The sequence below is a fragment of the Macrobrachium nipponense genome, chromosome 27, assembly GCF_015104395.2.
Source record: "Macrobrachium nipponense isolate FS-2020 chromosome 27, ASM1510439v2, whole genome shotgun sequence".
Classification (NCBI taxonomy): domain Eukaryota; kingdom Metazoa; phylum Arthropoda; class Malacostraca; order Decapoda; family Palaemonidae; genus Macrobrachium; species Macrobrachium nipponense.
Genome location: NC_087216.1, coordinates 5996886 through 6018057, shown reverse-complemented (window position 1 = coordinate 6018057; position 21172 = coordinate 5996886). Strand labels below are relative to the sequence as shown.

Genomic DNA, 21172 nt, shown 5'->3' with positions numbered 1-21172 from the left:
AATAATAAAAAATAAACTTTTAATGTCTGTTTCAAGAACAGTTTGAGAGCCTCCGTCCTTTAAGAGAGACAGAGAGATAAATGTGTTTGAAGTGTCATGACTACATTGCGCGTTTTTAACTCCAAGGATACTAAGAAATTTGCAAACGTCCATCCCCAGCAGGTACGGTTAAAGATAGCAAACAGCACACATTAACAAAAATTGCAAAGGAACACTTGGTAATCTGCAATTAACCAGCGACGGGCGTGCTAAAGTGTGGAAAATATTTAGATGGTCCCATGTAAGTATTTACAACCAAATATTACACTTGGAATTGAAGATAAAATTTGCATGCTGGAAAACACCAATAGAAGGTCACGCACACGATATATTATATATATATATATATATATATATATATATATATATATATATATATATGTGTGTGTGTGTGTGTGTGTGTGTGTGTACACTCACCTGGCAGCAATTCATATAATTCTTGTGATTAAATGCAAAGTATTATAGACCAATTGCTAATTGCTTACGAAAGCTTCCTTAAAATAAACCTAACAGCGTGCTTTATAATTTAAAATCGTGTAAGGCAAAATTTTTAAAATGCAATATTCCTCACATAGAGAGTATAAGCACAGGTCCCAATATTAACAGCTTTGATTTCACTTTCTTGCAGATTACAAGCCCGAGTGGTAGCAATGAAAAAGAAAGAAAGAAACAAACAAACAAAAACTATACTCCTGTGGTGAATGGCAATAAGAAATTCAGTCAAGTGTAGCACATGGGTAAAATAATGATTTCTCGTGATCGTTGACCTTGAGAAAGGCCCAAACATAATGCTGGCAAAATTTATTTGAAACTGCAGCCATAACATAAACTGTACGTAAATATTTTGTGTATGACTGTTTCTTTTATGCCGTGGAATCAGAAATTAAAGAGATATTTCCAATATATTTACAAACTTCATGAGAGAGAGAGAGAGAGAGAGAGAGAGAGAGAGAAAGAGAGAGATTAGCTACTAAATATAGTTTAATGATGGAAACAATGTTGTATTTGGTGTATTTGGTAAAATGAAAAAGAACAGCGTCTCCTTCCCTCATTACACCTAAACTGTATTGACAATAGCCTACTCAACGCAACTCCAGTGAAAGATCCTTGTAGTTGAGTTTATCGAGATTACGTGCCAAAGCCTTATGTCAATGGCCGGAAATGGAGACACGGACAGGATCCTTGTGATAGGTCATGGATGAAAAACATACGATTCACTTAAAACAAGTTGCTAAAAATAAACGCGTGAGAAGCTCCTTTTCAAACAGATGTCTAATTGTTCCTTGCGTTATTAAGTACGCTTCAGAACTCAAAATGATTACAAGAGAAGAGTTGCGGCAACAAATCTAAAAAAAGGAAAAAAAAAAAAGTTACATAAGAAGCAATAAAGCTGCAAGCAACATATGCGACTTTGGGTTTTTGGTGTTGGCGAGAGAGGCAGGAATTATGATTATGATGGTCGGGTGGGAGCGCTCGGGACGGGGGAGGGTGAGGTAGTTTCAAAAGGCATGGATTATTTTTAACGTCTTGGTGTAATTTGTAGGTAATTTCGAGCTGTACAGGAAGTACAAGGAACTAAGGCGAGATGAAACTTCAGAAATCATAGCAACATTCATTAAAATATAGTTATATCGTTAGTTTCGAATAAAATAGTAAAATAACGCCAACACTAGTGTTCAGCGCGGGGAAGTCGGGGGTTGATGAAGCAACGCTGGGTGTACAGCGAGAACCGGTGGAGAGAGAATACGTGGTGGGGTGAAGTAGCAAGAGGTACAAGTGGTGGAGAGAGAGAGAGAGAGAGAGAGACGGTCATGTTGGAGGGTCGGGCAAGCTGGAGGGAGGACCGCTGCTGGCTGACTCTACGAGCAGCTGCTCACTACGCAGTCATACAGAAGCAAAACTTTCATAATTTTTTCCTTTATACATCCTCTACAACATTTAGAAGGTCCTATTCAATACAGAAGGTTGAACCTAAAACTAATGAAAAGGGGAACATTCTTAGCAATCCCACGATTTTGTGCTGCATTAAAACAACCCTTCGGAGAACTGAGAAGCAACTTTAATTTATGAAAGTTGTGCGTGAATCGACAGTGTTGGCCAAGCCGTTGCATCGATCACGTCTTTCCTCCGCCGGCGTTGGAAAACCCTCAAGCCGTGCTTCGCTGCCACGGTGCGGCGAAATTATCGTACATTGCAGTGCAATTCGCGCTTTACGGACGTTTGTATGAAAATAGGTGGTGTATGAATATGGTTTGTAATTAATCAAATCATTTTAATAACAAAAACGAGCGCATAAGCGCAGTTTGAAGGAAACAAATGTGTTTCAAACTCAGAAATCGTGCGGCTGGAGTAATACTTGTTAATGCGGCCGGTTGCGCTCTGCTGCCATCTGGCGCCCAAACCCTAAGTAACAAACAAGTTGATTATTCAGTTTGTTGGGTGTTTTCTCTTCATTTCACGCAATCCATGGATACATATCCGATGATGGAGTCTCATGAGAAAGTTTAGTGTGTCTGTAACGTGCATTAAACAAGGCGAAAGTGAGAAAAGAGGCAAAATATGGAATAAAAAAGGCGGTTGTTGGTTGGCTGTGGGACCCCGCCACACTCCCTTGTTCAGCGCCGCACACACACTATAAGTAACACGGCAAGAGAGGCGACGCTAGACCCTTTCCCTCACTCTTTAAGTCACCAAAGTTACTGGTCAGGTGCGGGATACGTGTCTAAAATGACGTCCAAAACGTGGATCTAGGTGTAGTGAGTGATGTGAGTGCTGAAAAGTGCGGGAAATAGCCTCGTTTGGATGTGAATTGTGCAGTGATAGAACAACTGCCACTCTGGAAATCGGTTAGTCGCGCCGCGCACTTTTTGTAGTGGAAGACGAAAATGGTGCTGCTTCTGCTTCATTCTGATTAAAAGTACTGGTGTTAGGTGTTGTGTAAGTGATAGCTGAGGGTACCAGGTTGTATAAGGTGGTGGTGTATTGGTGTAGGAGTGTTGGTGGTGGTGTAGTGTTGGCGAGAAGTGTTGGTGTGTGTTGGTGACGCTCGCCTACTCTCGCCGGGCCACAGGTCTTATACGTTGGTCGATACCGGCGGCTGCTGCTCTGTTCCCTCACAACACACCCACTGATTTTATCCACCACGCCGCCTCAACGCCTTCACCTTCACGCCCACGACCATCGTATAGGTTTCCTACAACATCTACGCCCAAAGTCACACGGATCTGGAGTCCGTCAGACCCAACGAACAGGTAAATATCGAGGCTTCTTTCTGGTGTTCTGTGTATTGATGTGAGAGTGGCAACGAGTGTATGAAGCTGCTTAGAGATGATTGGGGCGGATTTTAGGAGACTCAGAGGCTCCATTTCGAAGGAGTTTAGGGTTGTCGAGGTGTTTAGGGGAGCTGTCAGGTCGACGTCGATCAGCTGATGTCACAGGACACCCATCTAGGCGGCCGCCCGGACCTAAACTTCACCCATTCGTCAGAGGGGTAATACTTGCAACCTCACGCCCATGGGTTATTGGTAATGATAATGGTGTTATGGGCGTATGTGTGGGCGTGGTGATGTGTGTAGTGGGCAGCGTGGGGTGTGTGTGAGTGTTCATCAGCTGATACCAGCATCACCCACCCCAGTTTTTGCATGGAGGGCTTGGGTGGTGGCGCTCAGGCGGGGAAGACGCAAGGGCTGGCTGGCTCGGCTGGCCTGCTAGGCGACCCGCGGTGGCGGTCAGGCGGGGAGGACACTTACCACATCCACCTCCTCTTCCAAATACTACTACACACTTTTTCTATTATTTCCACTTCATTTCCACCTTTATCACCTTTTTCTCTTGCAGAATGCGATGTGTAAGGAAACCCGAGGCAGCTTTATTCCCCAGGAAGAAAGTTACAGGAGAAGGCGAAACAAGCAAAGTTGCAATATGCATTACATGTCAATTATTTACTTTCATGTCAGGGCTTCCCTTACGCACGTGACATGTTGTAAACAATGCCAACGTGGCTCGACTAACCCAAGTCTCATAAACGTTTTTTGAGCACAGTTTTGCTCTAACTTCGTCTTAAATAGATAATAAAGAAGGGTGGGTGCTGTGGCATACGCCCTTGTTGACCAAGGAGCGAATGGTAATTGTTGATTATTAAAAGGATTGGAGGTTCTTGCCCAAAACTCCTACTAGCCCCCACGTGCTGTTTGGCCGCCGCATGTGCACCACTCATCACTGCTTAGCTCAACGTTTCGATTTCAGACGTTTTTCGAAGGGACAAATTTTGAGATGGAAAATGGACGTGGTGGTGGCAACATTTGGGGACGTCGGTGGTGGATGACGCCAGTCCCTCTACTCTTTGTTTGTTGAATTCTCTCTCTCCCCTTCCCCCACCACGGCCCCTCTCTTAACCAACCCCCCCTTACCCCCATTTTAACAATCAAATTCATGAAGGCACTGCGAAAGTCTTAAGGGAGTCAGGAGGTTGGGTGGCGGTAGTAAGGGTGATGGCCATTGCAAAGTCGTTTAGAAGGAAAGCGGTGCAGGGAGTGGTTGGGTGTTTCTGTGTGGAAGGGGGGGCGGGGATACACGGCATGGGATGGGGTGGGTGGGGGGTGGTCCATGGGGTGGGGATAGGTTATGGGATAGGCCTGCGTTCTCGGTTATCTCACGTTCAACCCAGAGGCTGAGATGCCTCTCTTTATGTATGTGTGTGTGTATTCGGATGGTGGTGACTGTTATAGGGGGTCACGTTCAGAGCCTCTGGAAATTATTATCTAGCCTGGATTATATGGTGATTATTCGAAACCGCAAGTGATGATTCAGTGTTGATGTTAGTTATCACCGGAATTATTTAAAAGTTTATTATACAGTTTTATGAAATAGCAAATTTTCCCTCAATATCAGTGTTGTGAATTCAAATCTCGCATAGTGAATCTCGTATATTCATTGGCTTGTTGTGCAAGTTCTGGTGTACGCTACTACGGTGAATACTTTATTTTAGTGACCGGCGAATATTATTGGCCATTGAACGTTTAGTTTGGGGATGTTCTCAGTATGCGGCGTTTGTCATCGGACCGGTGGTAGGTAGGTAACCCCAAACAGTATTGAAATGACAAAATATAGACTTGGTTTTAGCGTGAAGTGAGCCTTGTTTCCTTAAAATATTTAGTCGACCTTCATGTTCTAACTTAGGAAAATTTTAGGGAAAGTCGCTATGAGCCGTACATCGTCATATGAATATTATCCTTGGTTTTCTGTATGTTGGCTAGTTTCATATATACTTGTGGTACTCGGTAATTATATATGACATAAATATACACATACCTATACATACTTATACATACATACATTAACATCCATACTATTGGGTGGAATTGGAGAAAGCAATTTTACTTGCCCCATAATATGTATTATTGTAGAGTTAGAGATAAATCGTGCTCCATAGTGATGAGTTTTGATGAGTGCTTCTCCGTCAACTTCTGATCATTGATGTGTTGTTTTCTTCTGCAGGAGGTATTCTGTTTAAGTGAAACTTTGTGAAACCAGTGTAGTAGTGTTCTATCGCCGTCGATAGTCTCGGGTAAATGTGCGGTGTGCGGGAAGCCTTTGTGTCGCTAGCGAAATCGACGGTAGCGTTGTGCAGGGGCTTGGAGGGAGGGAACCAGTGATAGAACATCGCAAAGCGACGTTATTTCGTCAATTTGCGTATTTGTGGAAGGCTGTGAGGACTTCGTCTCTTTAAGAAATGTTTTGCGACTGCATTCAGAAAAAGGTGGCAGCCGCCTGTTTCGGAACAGACCTTAGTATATTCGGTCTACTACCCGTCCGTGCATTAGATGTATACATATACAGTGCTCACGTTGAACTCGACAGTCAATACAGCTGGTGGTTCATATCCTTATGACGTTTATTCTGACTCATATACTTAGATGTGAAGGCTGCTGTGAAAGATTCCCGTTCAGGCGCATAACGAAATGACATACGGAAAATGTCGGTACCGTCTTGTCGATATATATATATATATATATATATATATATATATATATATATATATATATATATATATATATATATTTAATATCTAACATATTTGAAACCGCACGTGATTGGAGTACGCAAAAGTGAATATAATTGGTTTGGGTGAAAAATGTTATTTACTTATCGCAAACATTGTGTACACAATTATATTACATATGTGTAGTCAAGATTACTTATCACTGTTGATGATATTCGTGCGTAATTAGGATTTTTAGTAGTGTTTGAGGTACCGAAAGTGACTTTATTTGTGCATGTAATAATAAAAAAAAAAGGAAAATATGTCATGGCTTTACAGTGTTGTTCTCACAATAATTGTGCGATAAATTGCTTAAGCCGCCGAATAATTGCTTATTTTTCCAGTGTAATTTTTATCGAGAACTATTTATGAATGCTGTAAGTGTACTATGTATGTATAGTGGGACTTGCTACGTATGTGGTGTCGAGTTTGTTTAAAGTGTCGGCAAATTTTGTGCTAGGAGCGGTTCATAAGATAATTAGTTTGTGCGATATCGCTTGTATTTTTAGCATATAAATATTTTTCCCTTGTGATGCCGTGTCATTTCTTGGCGGCGCGCTAGTGTAGTAGTATAGCGGTCGCTACAACGCAGGCGAAGCGGACTCCGCCCGAGCGGCCGGCCATCTTCCGCCACGGTGTTATTTGTAACTTATATGTATATGAAAATGGGCAATAGGAGGAGTCCTTACGGCCTGGTCTATGGGCATGATGAGCCCATGCTGGAATAAAGCCAGCTCCATCAAACTGTGTTTTCCCATGCTGTTCTGTGCATCGTGAAATATTGAACATAGGGAATGGATGTTATCACAGGCTGCGCTATGAGCAAGAGCCCGTGCTGTCAAAAAAAAAATCATGATGGTTCAAAACAACAACAAAACTATCTAGATAACTTGTTCCGTGCCTCGTGAAAAAGTTTCTCTCATATCCTTATTGCGTTATGGTTCTCAAAGCCCTTCAGATATCCACACTTTATTTCTCCTTGAAATGGAGTCTTTGTATTATAGCGGTTCGGTTGCATTTTTTTTTTTTTTTTTTTTTTTTACGTATATTCGGGCAAATGGGAATTTGGAGATATGACTCAAAATTGTACTTTGTTAGTGAAGCATCATATAGTGCGCTTGATCTTTTCCTTTCCGCAGAAGCGTAACACTAGCAATTTATATATATATATATATATATATATATATATATATATATATATATATTATTATATATGTGTGTGTGTATATATACTATATATATAATCACGTACGTACGTACATATAGGGTACATACACGCACGTTCATATTAGTTTGGATAGAAGAGAAGGTGCCTAGCTATTTTATTTCATGAAGTGGTTTTGATAATTTTGTACCAGATTACTTACTAATTTGCACCATCCGCTATAGCTTTTTGATGGTGAACTTATTGTGACAGAACACTTAGATCTATTATAGAGCTGGATTTCATATAGAATGATTAGTATGAAAATTAAACACTTAAGGAATTTGTGCCAAGACCAGAGTATTAGGTGACCTTTTGAGATTTCTGTTTCATAAAATTATTCTGTAAACCCCACCTCCTTTGTACTTGTTAGTCAGCCTTTTAGAAGCATGCAGAGACTCCAGTACACCGGTAGTTATTTAGTTAAGAGGGTTTAGAGGGTGCGAAATCTGTATGTAGTAGGTTACTGTTGTTATGAGGTCCCTGGGGTCAATTTGATGTTGACAGGTACTATACGCCACATATATAGTACTGTACATTTCCTTCCAGTGTGAGCACTGGTGAATATGACTCGAATTTTGTTACGTCAACAGCTATTATCGCAAATTTCTCACTATGGGTCAATGACATTTTACCTGTAATGTGTTCATTTCGGGTGTTGTTATGTTGACGAGAGTGATTAGAGAATAACGTGCACGAAAGTATAGATATTGTTTTATTTTATGGTGGTCACCTTGTTTTTAGTGGCATAGAAAAATTAAAAGGGCGTATTTCCAACGAAGTGGTCTTAACCTGCATCATTCGAGTCGTAGTCTCCACGACAGGAGACATCGGGGTGGAGGAGAATCTGATATTGTGGAGTTGGGCTTTTAGTGTTAAGTGGATATTAATGGATGAGCTTTACTTCGGAGTGCTAAGCCCGACGAGAAATGTAGATTATGTGCCATTGGTTTTATTGGAAAATACGGCAGCCCAAAAGCTTTTTTGGGGACTAGAATGGGCGTTGCTAGAATTAGTAAATGGTGGTTAAATTGATTTAGCACACTGGCAGCACTAGGTGACGCACAAGCTAGTGAGAGAGCTCTGAAAAATTTTTGCCAAATAATGCTTTTGTTCAAAGCAGTTTCTTACCCATTGATGACGAAAACTGCGTTTACTGTATTAATTATCGGTGATGTGACTTCCAACGCATTAGCTTAGTGCATTGTCTGTAAGTTCCTCGCTGGACGAGTGGTTTTCGTGTTCCGCTGCCAATCCGGTGGTCCGAAGTTCGATTCCCGGCTCTGCCAACGCGTAATCAGAGGAATTTATTTCTGGTGATAGAAATTCATCTCTCGATATAATGTGGTTCGAATCCCACAATAAGCTCTAGATCCCGTTGCTAGGTGACCAATTGGTTCCTAGCCACGTAAAAATAAATAATCCTTCGGGCCAGCCCTAGGAGAGCTGTTAATCAGCTCAGTGGTCTGGTTTAAACTAAGATATACTTAAGTGCATTGGTCTATAGCGTATTTTTTTTCCATTTGACACCCCCCTTCCCCCGCGCGCACGGCCTCTAGCATACGTCTAGTGCGAGAGAAGAGTTGTCCACTACGTGGCTTCGCTTCATTTGATAGTATAATTTGGCAACTGAGTATTGATGTTTATTGTAATGTTTTGGCGAGAATGTCGGAGGTGTGTGTGGTGTCCGGTATCGCTCCGGGTTGTAAAGGCGAACGCTAAGGAATTAAATGGTTTAGGTCAGTGGACTGTGTGAGGTGAGCTTTCACAGCGGAATCATTAAATATAGTGACGACGACGACTGGGCTAATAGCTGAGGAGGAGGAGGAGGAGGAGGGATCGGCTAGGGTCTATCATGTGGGGGTGGCCAGTGGGGGTAGGTGTCGGAAAGATCTTTGTACCCCCCCCCCTCCTCCTCTCCCCTCCCTTCCACTTCTACCTACCTAGTAATAGGGGGCAAGGTCATGTTTGTGATAACGTTCCCACGCCATTATTGCCTCAACGTTTCAGCTATTGCATTTATGCAAATGACTCGTGTGTGGGTGCATTTGGTTCGGCTTCGGTGTTGGCCTTCTGAACGAAAGTATTTTATCAGTTGTCTCATCGTCTTGTGAGGTGTTCAGATTTGGTGATTGTTTAATTTTTTTTTATAGATGTGTTTGTTTGTTTGTTGTCGGGTTTCATTTTATGAATCAGGTCACTGGCCTTTGACGATTGTTGGCGTATACAGTTTTTTTATATATATAATGTACTTTGTTATTTTGGCGATCCAGGTCCATTTTAATTTTTTTCTGCATGTGTATATTTTTGAGTTGGTAATGTAAAGTATCTAGTGGTTTATTTTTGACGGTAGCTTCGTGTCTAAATTTCTATCGATGGTTAATTTCAAATATTGCAATTAAGTCTGTTTTTATTAATTGTGCTGTGTGGTGTTTTTCTTTGTGTTATGTGGGTCGGGTGGTCGTGGGCTTTTTCGAATTTTGACGGTGATCATCTTTACACGAGTCGTAAAACTTGTGATGGAGACTTTTCGTTTAGAAAGTAGATATATACTTGAGCTTTTTGTCAACTCTTATTCTTACGAGTTCTGTCACATGTGGCTGATGGTACATAGGTAGGTTCCCCAATTCCATAGCAACTGGCAGCGTTTACTTTTGTCATGGAATATTTCATGTTAGGGAGCGCTTCAGCGGCGTGGTTGGTATGGTATGAGCGTCCCACCTCTGTGGTGGCGAGTTCGATTCTCGGCCATTCCATTGAGGAGTGAGAGATATGTATTTCTAGTGATAGAAGTCCACTCTCGACGTGGTTCGAAAGTCACGTAAAGCCGTTGGTCCCGTTGCTGAATAACCACTGGTTCCATGCAACGTAAAAGCGGCATATGTATAGACAGACAAACAATTCATGTTAGGGAGAAAATGGAAACAAACAATTCATGTTAGGGAGAAAATGGAAAATTTGATTTTATGAAATCCCCCATCAGCTTTCACTCCTAAAATTAGTTAGTAAACTAGAAATTCTTGGAGGTTTTGAAGTTTGTTGACTTGTAAAGTTGAGGCTTGACATTTATATCTTTCTTGGATATTGGCCAAAAGTGATGGTAATCGTATCCCCCCCACCCCATCCCTCCAGGGAAAGTGAGTGTAAGAGAGCTGAGTGATACGATATATATAGATTTTAGAGTACGAATAATTATAAACGTTGACAAATCCTAGTGAATTAGAAATTTAAATCCTCAGCTTCCTGAAAACTGGCCGTTATGCTGTTTGAGAGCAAGACTTTTAGACTGTCAGTTTTTTTTCTCTCGTAATTTCTATAGCCGCTTAAAATAATTATGGGCCGTGTTGCTGACTTAGCAATAACAACAGTGTTTCAAGGTGAAGACCATTGAATCGGTGAAAGGTGTTGGTAACTAGAAGTCCCTTGATCTCCTCTCCCTCCCCCCTACTCCCTTTCGAGTTTTTTTTTTTTTTTTTTGTTTTCCACGTGAGGGATGCGAGTGAAACCAGAGATTTACCGATGACCTTGGTGCTCAGTGCCCTTGAAATAAAAGCTAGAGTGGTGATCTGACGAGTTTGCTGTTTGCTCAAAAAAAAAAAAAAAATTTAACAAAATAAAACTCCATTTTTGGAGGAAAAGTATGAAAAGTATTTACCTCAATCACTCTCAGAATTGAAGGGAAGTGTCTTGTTGACCTTTCTGGCGAGATCATGGTGTATAAGATTGCTGTCATTAGCGACTTGTCGAGATGAAAATGTACCAAGAAAAATTAAACACCTTGAGGGAATGCGTCTTGTGATGTTTGTTTGGAACCGGTTTTTACTGTGACGCTGTGTAGGCATAATGTATTCAGAGCCAGTCTTGGAAAACCATATACGGTCTCATTTTTGTACTTTGGGTTGATCTCCCTAGGTAATTGTTCTCTCTCTCTCTCTCTCTCTCTCTCTCTCTCTAAGAAAGCCGGCATTGTTACTGATAGCGTGCATGCCCAGTTCACTGGATATACAAATAGCCAGGTTTGAGAGATTGAAATAGCGTGGCAGTGTTAGTAACCCTTATAGTGTGTCGCCATATAAATTACAGTATAGTTCTGCAAATTACAATGTTGGGTTGATTGAATATCTTCGTGTGATTTTTTCAGTTTTCTCCATGATAGCAGATCTAAATAGTGTCCTAAAAAGTATGGGGAACTAATGGCACCTATATATGCAAGATTTGGTGTTGCTACCACGAGCTCAGATAAATAATAGAACATGTTTGTGCATAAGGAGGAAAAGTTTTTAGCGAGCTAAGGCCTTATATGTGCAGCCTAACGTGTGGGTGAGGAACACATGTTTCATATTTGATGAGGACTGGAAGATCATCTCTCAAGTTGTCCTAGATGACATGCTGTGACATAGACTAGACAGGGAAATTAGACTAAATACCATCAAATTTATTTTATTCCTTGAGTACCGTAAGATTGACTATATATTATATATATAATTATATAATATATATATATATATATATATAGATATATATATATATATATATATATATATATATATTTATCTATATATATATATATATATATATCAGATTTAGTATTCCTTGTTTTAGCACTGCAAGATTGACTGGAAAATACGCTCTTGTAATTTTAAGATAATGATGTTCAGGTGCCAAATACGGTTTTTAATACAGAACGCAACATCTCGCTCTCCAATACAGAACGAATCTCTGTAGTATTTTAAAGAATGGTTGGCAACCCTAGTACAGTATACTGTAAATCACGATGTGTGGTTGATTGAATATCTTCCTGTGCTTTTTTCAGAGGTCTCCACGATAGCAGATCTAAATGTCCTAAAAATAGTAGGGGAACGCCATATGCAAGAATGGTAGTTGAATTTTTATCTCGCTAATGGGTAGTCATCCAGTTTAATTGTATACTTCTACTACTATTAAGTTTGTTTATTTCTCTTCTCCTAACTTTTGATTTTTGTGTTGCCAATTTTTTCCAACTACGTTATTGGTATCTGTTTGCTTAATGCCCTACAGTCAAGTTTTAATTATAGTAGTTCTATCCATGGTTGGTGTTTTGTTTAGTTGTTATAGGCTGCTTTCGACTCGATTTCTTTTTGCTTGGCTTAGCTTGGTCTGTTTCGAAGACGGTCATGTTAGTTATTTTATTCCAGTGTGTGCTGCTGTAGGTTTTTATCTATTCTTTAAGGATTTAACATGGCTTTGTCAAAATTTTTCTAATGATCGTGGAGCTTCCAGTTCGGGTTTTGTTGTATATTTGATGGTTGTATATATACTATTTTGTAGAGAGGGCCATCCAATGGTCGTTGGTGATTATTCATAGCCACGTTGTCTGATTATCTTTTCAAATAGCTGCCTAGTTTTAGCGGTTCTATGTTGAAGAAAGAAGTGCGAGTTGTATGCAATATATATACTGTAGTTACCATAACGTTGCGCTTCGAAAGAGTGCCTCAAGAGACAGTCAAGACAAACTCATGATATTAGCATTTTTGGGTGTGAAAAACTGTCTTGTGTATAAGTCCAAACTGACAAGGTTTTCTGTACGAACAAAAATCATTGTCCCCAATGAATGGTGCAGTGTAGGGAAGGAACAAGCTTAAAACCGCATTTGTCATTCATAAATGACTTTTAGTTTACAAACGTCTTCATGGTCATGTGAAAGTGAACAGTATTTTTTTATCCATATCCAGTGAAGCTGATTTACCGATCTATAAAGAGGCATAGTTTTAAGTTTATATAGCGGGGTCGGAAGAACAACCACAACCTCATTATAATGGCGGTGAGAGCGATATTAACTAGCAAGCCTGGGATGAACGGGAGGGGGAGGGGTTAATTTAAGAGGTCGAATTCTTGGAAGCATTGCGGCTTCCTTTAGCTTTGTACATGTGTAGAGATTTCACCAAGGATGAAGGCCTGGTTTTTGCATATATATTTTATTTCCATGCCTTTTGATTGGTTGTAGGTTTTTTTTTAAGCATTGTCGATCAGTTTGGGTATTTGATATTTTTTATGCAGTACTATTGAGCGTTGTTAATTTGATTGGATAGTAGCAGGAAGAACATTTACTATAACCCTGTTTAGATTATGTGGACGTGATTTAATTTTTTTTTAATAATTTAGATAGGTTCGTGTAATTATTAGTTGGTTTACACCCTGGTGGAAGACAGTGGATCCTTGATATATAATATATATATATATATATATATATATATATATATATATATATATATATATGTGTGTGTGTGTGTGTGTGTGTATATATAACTGAATCACGAAAATTTTTAATGTGATGAATATATAAATAAAGGAAAAAGCCACCTAAGGAAAGTGAAACAATCGAGTACAGCTGCAAGGCCTTTCGACTTGTCATTTACTAAGCAGTAAAGGATGAGAGTCGAAAACCCTTGCAGCAATGATCCAATGTTTCACTTGAGGGGCTTTTGCCTTTATATATATATATCTATATATATATGATACATATATATATATATATATCATATTTATATAATATATATACATATATATATACATACATACATACATACATACTATATACATTTACATACATATGCATACATATATACATATACATACATACATCATCATACATACACGTGTCTGTCACATAAAATTTTTATAGCCTATACATCAAATGCTTTTGAACTTCCATTATCCATTATCATTTAAGTCAGTGAAGTTTGGTAATAAAAGTTACAAGTTACATGCTTTTGCTATGCTCTCAACCCCACAAGGTTGGAGCTGTCTTTCCAGTGTGGCCATTGTAATGCTTTGGCCTTACATGAAGGCCCTTTGTCATTTCAAGCTTGTGTCGCATACAGCTGGCTTAATCTCATTATTATAAATGAGTTGTTTACTTTTGACGTCTAGACCCGTTCTGTAGTTTTGGGCAAGGAAGGGGAAAGTGCAGAAGCTTTGTAAATCAAACCCGCTTTTATATAAAAGAATTTCACCCTTAGGGAGGTGGTGCCGATGGAAGGGTACAGTGTTCTTGTTTCTCAGAAAGTAGTATTGAGGGATGAAGTTGAGAGTTATACGCTTTCCTTGACCCCTGCAGACGCTGGTTCCTGTGTGAAGTTTGGCTGATTCTTTGTGGTTAGCCGGTAACTAATTGCAAATTCGAAGTTGGGCGGTGGTGGTGTTCCACATCGTACTATATTATTATAAGAAAAAATAAAAAGGGTCGATAGGGTAACACTTACATACATACCCCTTTTGGGAAAGTGTTGATCAGTCTTGCCCACTACTAATAACTGCCCTTGTGACGAGGAACAGCGCTGCACCGGTGGGATCAATAGAATTTAAATGTTCAGAGGTCTGTCTTAAGCCTGATTGATACTCTGTTATTCCTGGTTTTAAGCACAGTCTAGGTAGTGGTTCAAGTCTCTCGATACAACCGTGAACACACTAGTTGAAGCCCCATGTAAATAGTGGGGCCCTACACTTAACATATTGTGTAGCCGATGTTGTGTATTTATAATAAAAGCCCCCAGGAGGATGGCCCTGTATGTATATTTATATGCAGTAAATATATTAAAGGTGTGAAGTCCTGAACCAATGTACTGGACCGTTCGGCAGTTACTAGGACGAATATACCTGTCATTGATGAAATATTTCTTACAAAAGGCAGTAAAAGATGTAAAACCTGATAATAAGATTTTGGGCTTCTTACTCCATACACCACCTCGGTGGTCGCGGGTTCGATTCTCGGCCGTTCCATTGAGGGGTGAGAGGTGTGTATTAAATTTTCTGGTGATAGAAGTTCACACTCGACGTGGTTCGGAAGTCACGTAAAGCCGTTGGTCCCGTTGCTAATAACCAATGGTTCCATGCAACGTAAAAACACCATACAAACACAAACAAACAAACAATGGTTCTAGGTGACTAGAAAGCATCGGAAACCCGTTTGAGGAAAGCATATAAAGAAGGAAACAATACACATGGGTTTCCTGATAGTCAACTCACTGGAGGAACAGGTAACCTCGACGTATCTTTGTATAGGATAAAATACATCCATTGCTCCAATTTTCGATTTGAGCCTGTTATATGTACTCAGTTTTACACTTTTATGTAAAAATATATTAAAATTTAAATCCTTTATAGCTATAGGAAGTTACCCTTTCGAAACGGTTGTCGCTTGACTCGATACAGCTATTTACAGATAATTTAATTGAGTAAAGGTAGTCGTCATTGATCAGAGAATTAGTTTCTCTCTCTCTCTCTCTCTCTCTCTCTCTCTCTCTCTCTCTCTCTCTCTCTCCTCTCTCTCTCTCTATCTCTCCCTCCCCTCCCCCCTCTCCGTCTCGTCTGCCTCCTCCTCCTCGGTCATCACCCTCTCCTCCTCGTCCGTCCCCCTCTCCCTAATCTCTCTTTCTCTCCCCCTACCCTGCCCCTCTCTCCTCTCACCTCCCCCTCGTCCTTCTCGATCCGATTTCCGCCCATCCGCTCTCCCTCACTCCCCCGGCCTCACTCTCCCTCCGCCACTACCACTGCCCCCTCCCCCCCCCCTTCTTCCGCGCCCCCCCCCTCGCTATCCCCCCTCCTCCATCCCCCCCAGTCCCCCCTCCTCCCTTCTCTACTCCCCCCTCCCCCCCCTCCCCTCTCCCTCCCCCTCTTCTTCCCTCCTGCTCCGGGATTCCTCAATCCGTCCTCTCCTCGTCCCCCCTCTCCGTCCTCCCCCTTCGCTCACCCGCTCCTCCCCTCACCCTCTGAAAACCTTCATCCCTCTTTCCCTACCCTCTCTCTCTCTCTCTCCAAACTACTACTTTCACTTCTATAAATGCTTGGAAGGAAAGCGTTATTGCCCTTATCTTAGTCATAAAGTAGGAGTGAGGATCAGCAATGAACATAGTTTTCAGCCTTAAGTTCCGGCCAGGATTGTGTTAACTGGTAAGTTTGTTGTAATTCACAAGGTATAGTGTTAAGTGTAAGTGTCAAGCCTTCAATAACTGCTTTTTCTGGAATTGTTGTTTTGTCTTATTCATATGAAGAGTTGCTGTTTTCAAGTGTGAATATTTTGTATCATTATGTGAATTGCTTGTTATTGTCTAAATTCAGACGCTTTTTCACTGTGTAGGGGAAATAGAGCAATTGTTGAAATAAGCTAAAGGCGTATTTCGTGACATGGTTTGTATGTAATCGATGGTATGAATCTTGAATTTGAATTAAGAAAAAGGCATTTTCCTCACCTGCATTAGTATGCTTCCGATGTAGGCATATTCTTTACTAAACCACGGGTTTTAATCTTGTACTTTGTTGGACTTTGTCAGTGTTTACCGTAGTTATGGTATTCTGAAATTCTATAATATATATATATATATATATATATATATATATATATATATAAATCATAATATATATATATATTTATTTATTTATTTGTTATTTTTATTAAACTCTGGAACCTGTAGTTGACCTTCAAGAAAGTTGTAACTGCTCAAGTGGCGTAGCCTATTCATCGTAGCATTGGCGTCTGGACACATGGTTCGACCACCATCTGATTTTTTACTCGAGTTTAAATCCATAGTTACTTAACCGGTTGCTTCAGAGGATGAAGGGGGGGGGGGGGGGGGAGTTAGTGGTAATTTACACAATGTAACTGGATGGGGGGGAGAGGGGGATGAGTAGGGGGACCTAGTTGTGCTTAATGTAGCTACCGCGAGTGAAATTGGTATACTCTTGATCTTTTGACCATTTAAAGTTAGCGACGGCTTGGAGAGAATCGTGATTTTTCAGCATTTTAGGAGAATTAACCCATTTGCAAATTCTCTCTCTCTCTCTCTCTCTCTCTCTCTCTCTCTCTCTCTCTCTCTCTCTCTCTCTCTCTCTCTCTCAACTTAGGCAGTGAGTGGTTTTAGAACATATTTACCCCGTTGTCGTTCTTAGCTCGACTAGTTGGAATTACGAAGGAAATGTATATGTTAATTTTTTTTGTGAGTGCATCTGTGCTCCAAAATCAAGGTTCTGGTTTTAATAAGAAAATCAAGCCGTGCTCATTGTTATTTCTTTATTACTTAATTAGGCATTTTTTTTGTAACTTAGTAGTTCAGGTATACGCCCCTGGAATTATATTTACATTATTTTGCAGTAAAAAAAAAAATAAATGTAATACTATATAATTGGTTTTCACATGTTAGCGTAGGCATTACAGAATTAACGGCTTGGTATGTATTTTTTCACAACTTCTTTAAGATTAAATTTCTACCAACTCTTCGCGCAGTACAGGAGTTGAACTCTGTAATTTGTCGGTATCGGACCAAATAGTGGATGGCTTGCGTGTCTCGTTGTAGCCTTTGCATGCCAAGAGCACAATTCATTTAACGTGGGATCTAGATTGTATATAATGGTGAATTGTAACATATGCTCAGCCCTGAAAGGTCATTAACGCTTTATATGTCATCTTGCAGTCAGGTATTTCATCTGGATTTCTTCCGCTTTCTTTAGTCAAGCAGATTTTGAGGTCATTTCTTTTTTCCGAATTGCCTGGTAGCCCTTGGAGTTTGGTGTGGGTGCTTTTACTTTTCCAACTCCAGGTAATGCGTAGGTGTATGTATATATATACTGGCGATTCGATTTTCATAAAAGAAGAAAAAGAAAATTAGATCGACTCTTGCCTGTCAGGAGTATTCATATTGACCGAGTATTGGTACCAAGGGAAAAAAATAAAATAAATTTCAGTAAAATATAAATTGACTGCTGAATATCAAACAGACTTCAGATTGACTGGAATCTGCATAATTAATCAGGTTTCTTCAACGACCACTCCACTGCAAAATGATGTTTACTCGGTGACCCCGGTGACAAGCTTTACCACGTGGGAGTTTCAAACTTTCCTTTCGTTACAGATTGACAATTTCAAGGACACTCAATTTATATCAGGTCCGTAGACCAACCATTCATTCTGTATTAATGTATTGAAGTTTAGTAGTGATTCTTACCTCTCATTTATTTTTTTATTTTGTTTTATTTCCCTTTCGGTCAACTTAAATAATTGTTACAAAATATGTGTCTTCATATGTGGGGTTTGGTATCTGAATTTAAGGATAGGATTTTCGAATAGAAGTCAGATGATAATTGACCACGGAGCCTTAAGATATGACTGCAACGTGATATCACTGCGTTTACTGTACAGTATTAGTTTTTCGTACAGTAACCTAAGATACCCAGGCTGATATTATACCCAGGAACTTGATCGCTTGAAGAAGAACGAGTATAGAAGAGCCGGGTAAGTCCTTGACCAGTGGGGGATCCTCTGATGGTGAACACGTAGGACCAACTGGAATCTGCTTTCTAGTATATATTACCCAGTGAATGGGCATGTAGGACTTTCTTGTATACCCAGTGAATGGAAGAGGCAAGTTGGCATTTCCCTCGTCCATGTGGCAGCGATTGTGGTATACTTATGTACCACTTTTTTTCAATTGTAGTACAGATAGAATTTTACTTTATTGACTGATATTCATAGTCTTATATGATTTTGCAGTCATGAATTACTTTGGGTATGGGGAAGATTTACGTACATCTCTTAAATGTCACCGCGAGCAGTGATTGAATGGGAATGTTATTCATAATTATAATGTGTAGCCACGAAAGGTTGAGACTTATATACTATGATTAGCGGCGTTGACACGTTTCCATTTTGTCTTAAGGAAGGTGTGTTGTGTGTTTTTGTGTATGTACCCTTGTCCAAGTATAATGATAATGTTTCGATCTTTGTGACATAATTTTGTACTGACTTAAAGAAGCGAGGTGGCAGACAATCCTCTTTTTACTGTGACTGTGGTTACGTCACGCAATCATATCCATACACGAGGAAATGGCAGTGTAGTTTAATAAATATGCCAAGCCTGCTGAATTGTCGCCTATTTTCCTGAAAAGATTGAATGGCGTTGATGAAATATGGCAGCAGTGCTAATCACCTTAGAGTCTTGACCTTTTTTTTTTAGCCAGAGGATAGTTTAGCCTCCGGCAGCAGCTGTACTAGATACTATGGTAACCTGTTTTACATTTAGTTGTAAACATTCACAAGGGTTTATTTATTATACAGAAGGAGGTTCGTGTGATATACCTTTAGTGACAGATACCATATACTAACCTGCTTTTAATGTCAAGAGAATGTTATATATATAACCATGTAGCTAAAATATTAGTTGTATTAGTGAAGACAGACAAGATACAGAATACTATAAGTAAGTTTGAGAAGTTCAAAAATTTTGGAGTGGAAATAAGAGAGTAGTAGCTACAAGTATTGATTTTGGATACTACAAATGTTAACGTCTTGATGCGTTGCTGTTCAGTCAGTGCCGTAACAAATAAATATAAAAGAAACTTAAACAGTGAGCCAAGATTTAAAGAATAATGTGCTATTGAATAACATTGTTATTCTTTAGCTATTGCAGTAAACAGAATGATGTTCTTGCATACACAACGAGCATGAAGTTGAAAATAGACTATACAAGAGTTCGATTTCTTCTTTTAATTTTTGCAATATCAGAACTGCTTGAGCCTAGTATATTCAAGTCAAGCCGGTTTATAAAGTCTCCCGGTAATTTACCATGACACTGGACGCGAGTAGAGAGAATGTCCCAGATCAAAATGGCAGCTCAAGCGAAGGGGAAGAAGGAACATCGAAAGATCCTTCAGACTTACCCCTTATTTGGGATTAAGTTTTCTGCACGCCGGGCAAGAAGAGGGGGAAAGGAAGATTTTTTTTTTTTTTTTCCTCCGTGGGGTTGGCAAGGAATGGGTAAGGAGAAGAATGGAGTGTTGTGGTGGGTTTTGATATTGATTTCCACTAAAGCTCTCCCGACTGTCCTTCGCCTTTGTTGGGTTCAAGATTCACAGCCACGGAATACGGTGAAATATTTAGTTTGCTTTTTAATAAGAATGACCAACTCGGCTTGTGCTTGTTTGATTTTGTATGTTCATCGATATTTGTCGTATAATTTGATTAATATATTTTTGCCGGGTAGGTAGGTGGTGGTTTGATGTTTTTTATCAACAATTTTAAACGGTATTTTAGTTATGTGAAGGTGATTGTTACTAAGATTTAGAAAAAGAGATTTTTACCTTATGCATTTTTTTTCCAACTGACAATTTTGAATAATAACAGCAACAACACTTCGTCCAGTCCAGTTATCTTGACTAATTTATACGGTTTTAATCTTATCGTGCCCTTTTTGTTTTTGTACGTAGTTTGACCGATGATTAGGTATTCATCAATTCAGGCTGTTCCCTTTGCCAGTTAACGGCGCTGCAAGTCGCTCTTAATGTTTACAGTACGTTTTCTATTTTCTCTCATTCTCTAGTTAATTTGGAGGAAATCTCCAGTGCTATAGTTTTTTCTTTCGGTAACTTCTCTCTCCCGCCACAGTATGTAGTACATATCTTGGCTAGGTGGGCCCCTCTGTGAGATATATAACTAAACAAGAATGAATACGGGAGACGCATCCAAGTCGCATTATGACAATTGGTCTCTGGCCTGGTCTCCCGTGTGTATGATTTGGTAAAATGTTTTTCTGTCCGAGTAGTAGGATCCCTTCGATCCATTTATGTATTTTGTAATTGTAGACGTTATTTGGAACAGTTCAGGCCATTGGGTAGGCTGTTCTTTCGTTTTAGAGCTTTCATACACAGCCCATCTGGTTTTAGTTTTCATTTAGAATCAAGAACAATTCAATTTTTTTTATTGCGGTTCCTTTTGTCAAAAGAATAAACAATATGTCACTTCAAAGCGGGTTCTTAGAAATTCACTATCCTGAAGATTTGTTAGAGTATTGTGAGGAAATTAGAATTACGGTTGTTATTTGCATTGCCCTGGTACTCTTCAGGGTTATTTTTAGATGTGTTTC

The 21172-nt window shown here is 39.7% G+C and overlaps 1 protein-coding gene across 9 annotated transcripts in view; it reads left to right on the top strand.

Moving 5' to 3' along the window:
* Window positions 1-1900: 1900 nt before the first annotated feature.
* LOC135200767 (trithorax group protein osa-like) overlaps window positions 1901-21172 on the top strand; it is a 103110-nt gene continuing 83838 nt past the window's right edge. For 4 of the 9 annotated variants that reach the window (XM_064229403.1, XM_064229404.1, XM_064229401.1 and 1 more), the window contains exon 1: window positions 1903-3290. The gene's annotated coding sequence lies outside the window, so the exon portion shown is untranslated. Of the gene's footprint in view, window positions 3291-4676; window positions 5106-21172 lie in introns of those variants that run through there. The other 5 variants (XM_064229402.1, XM_064229406.1, XM_064229407.1 and 2 more) reach the window with 5 other exon arrangements.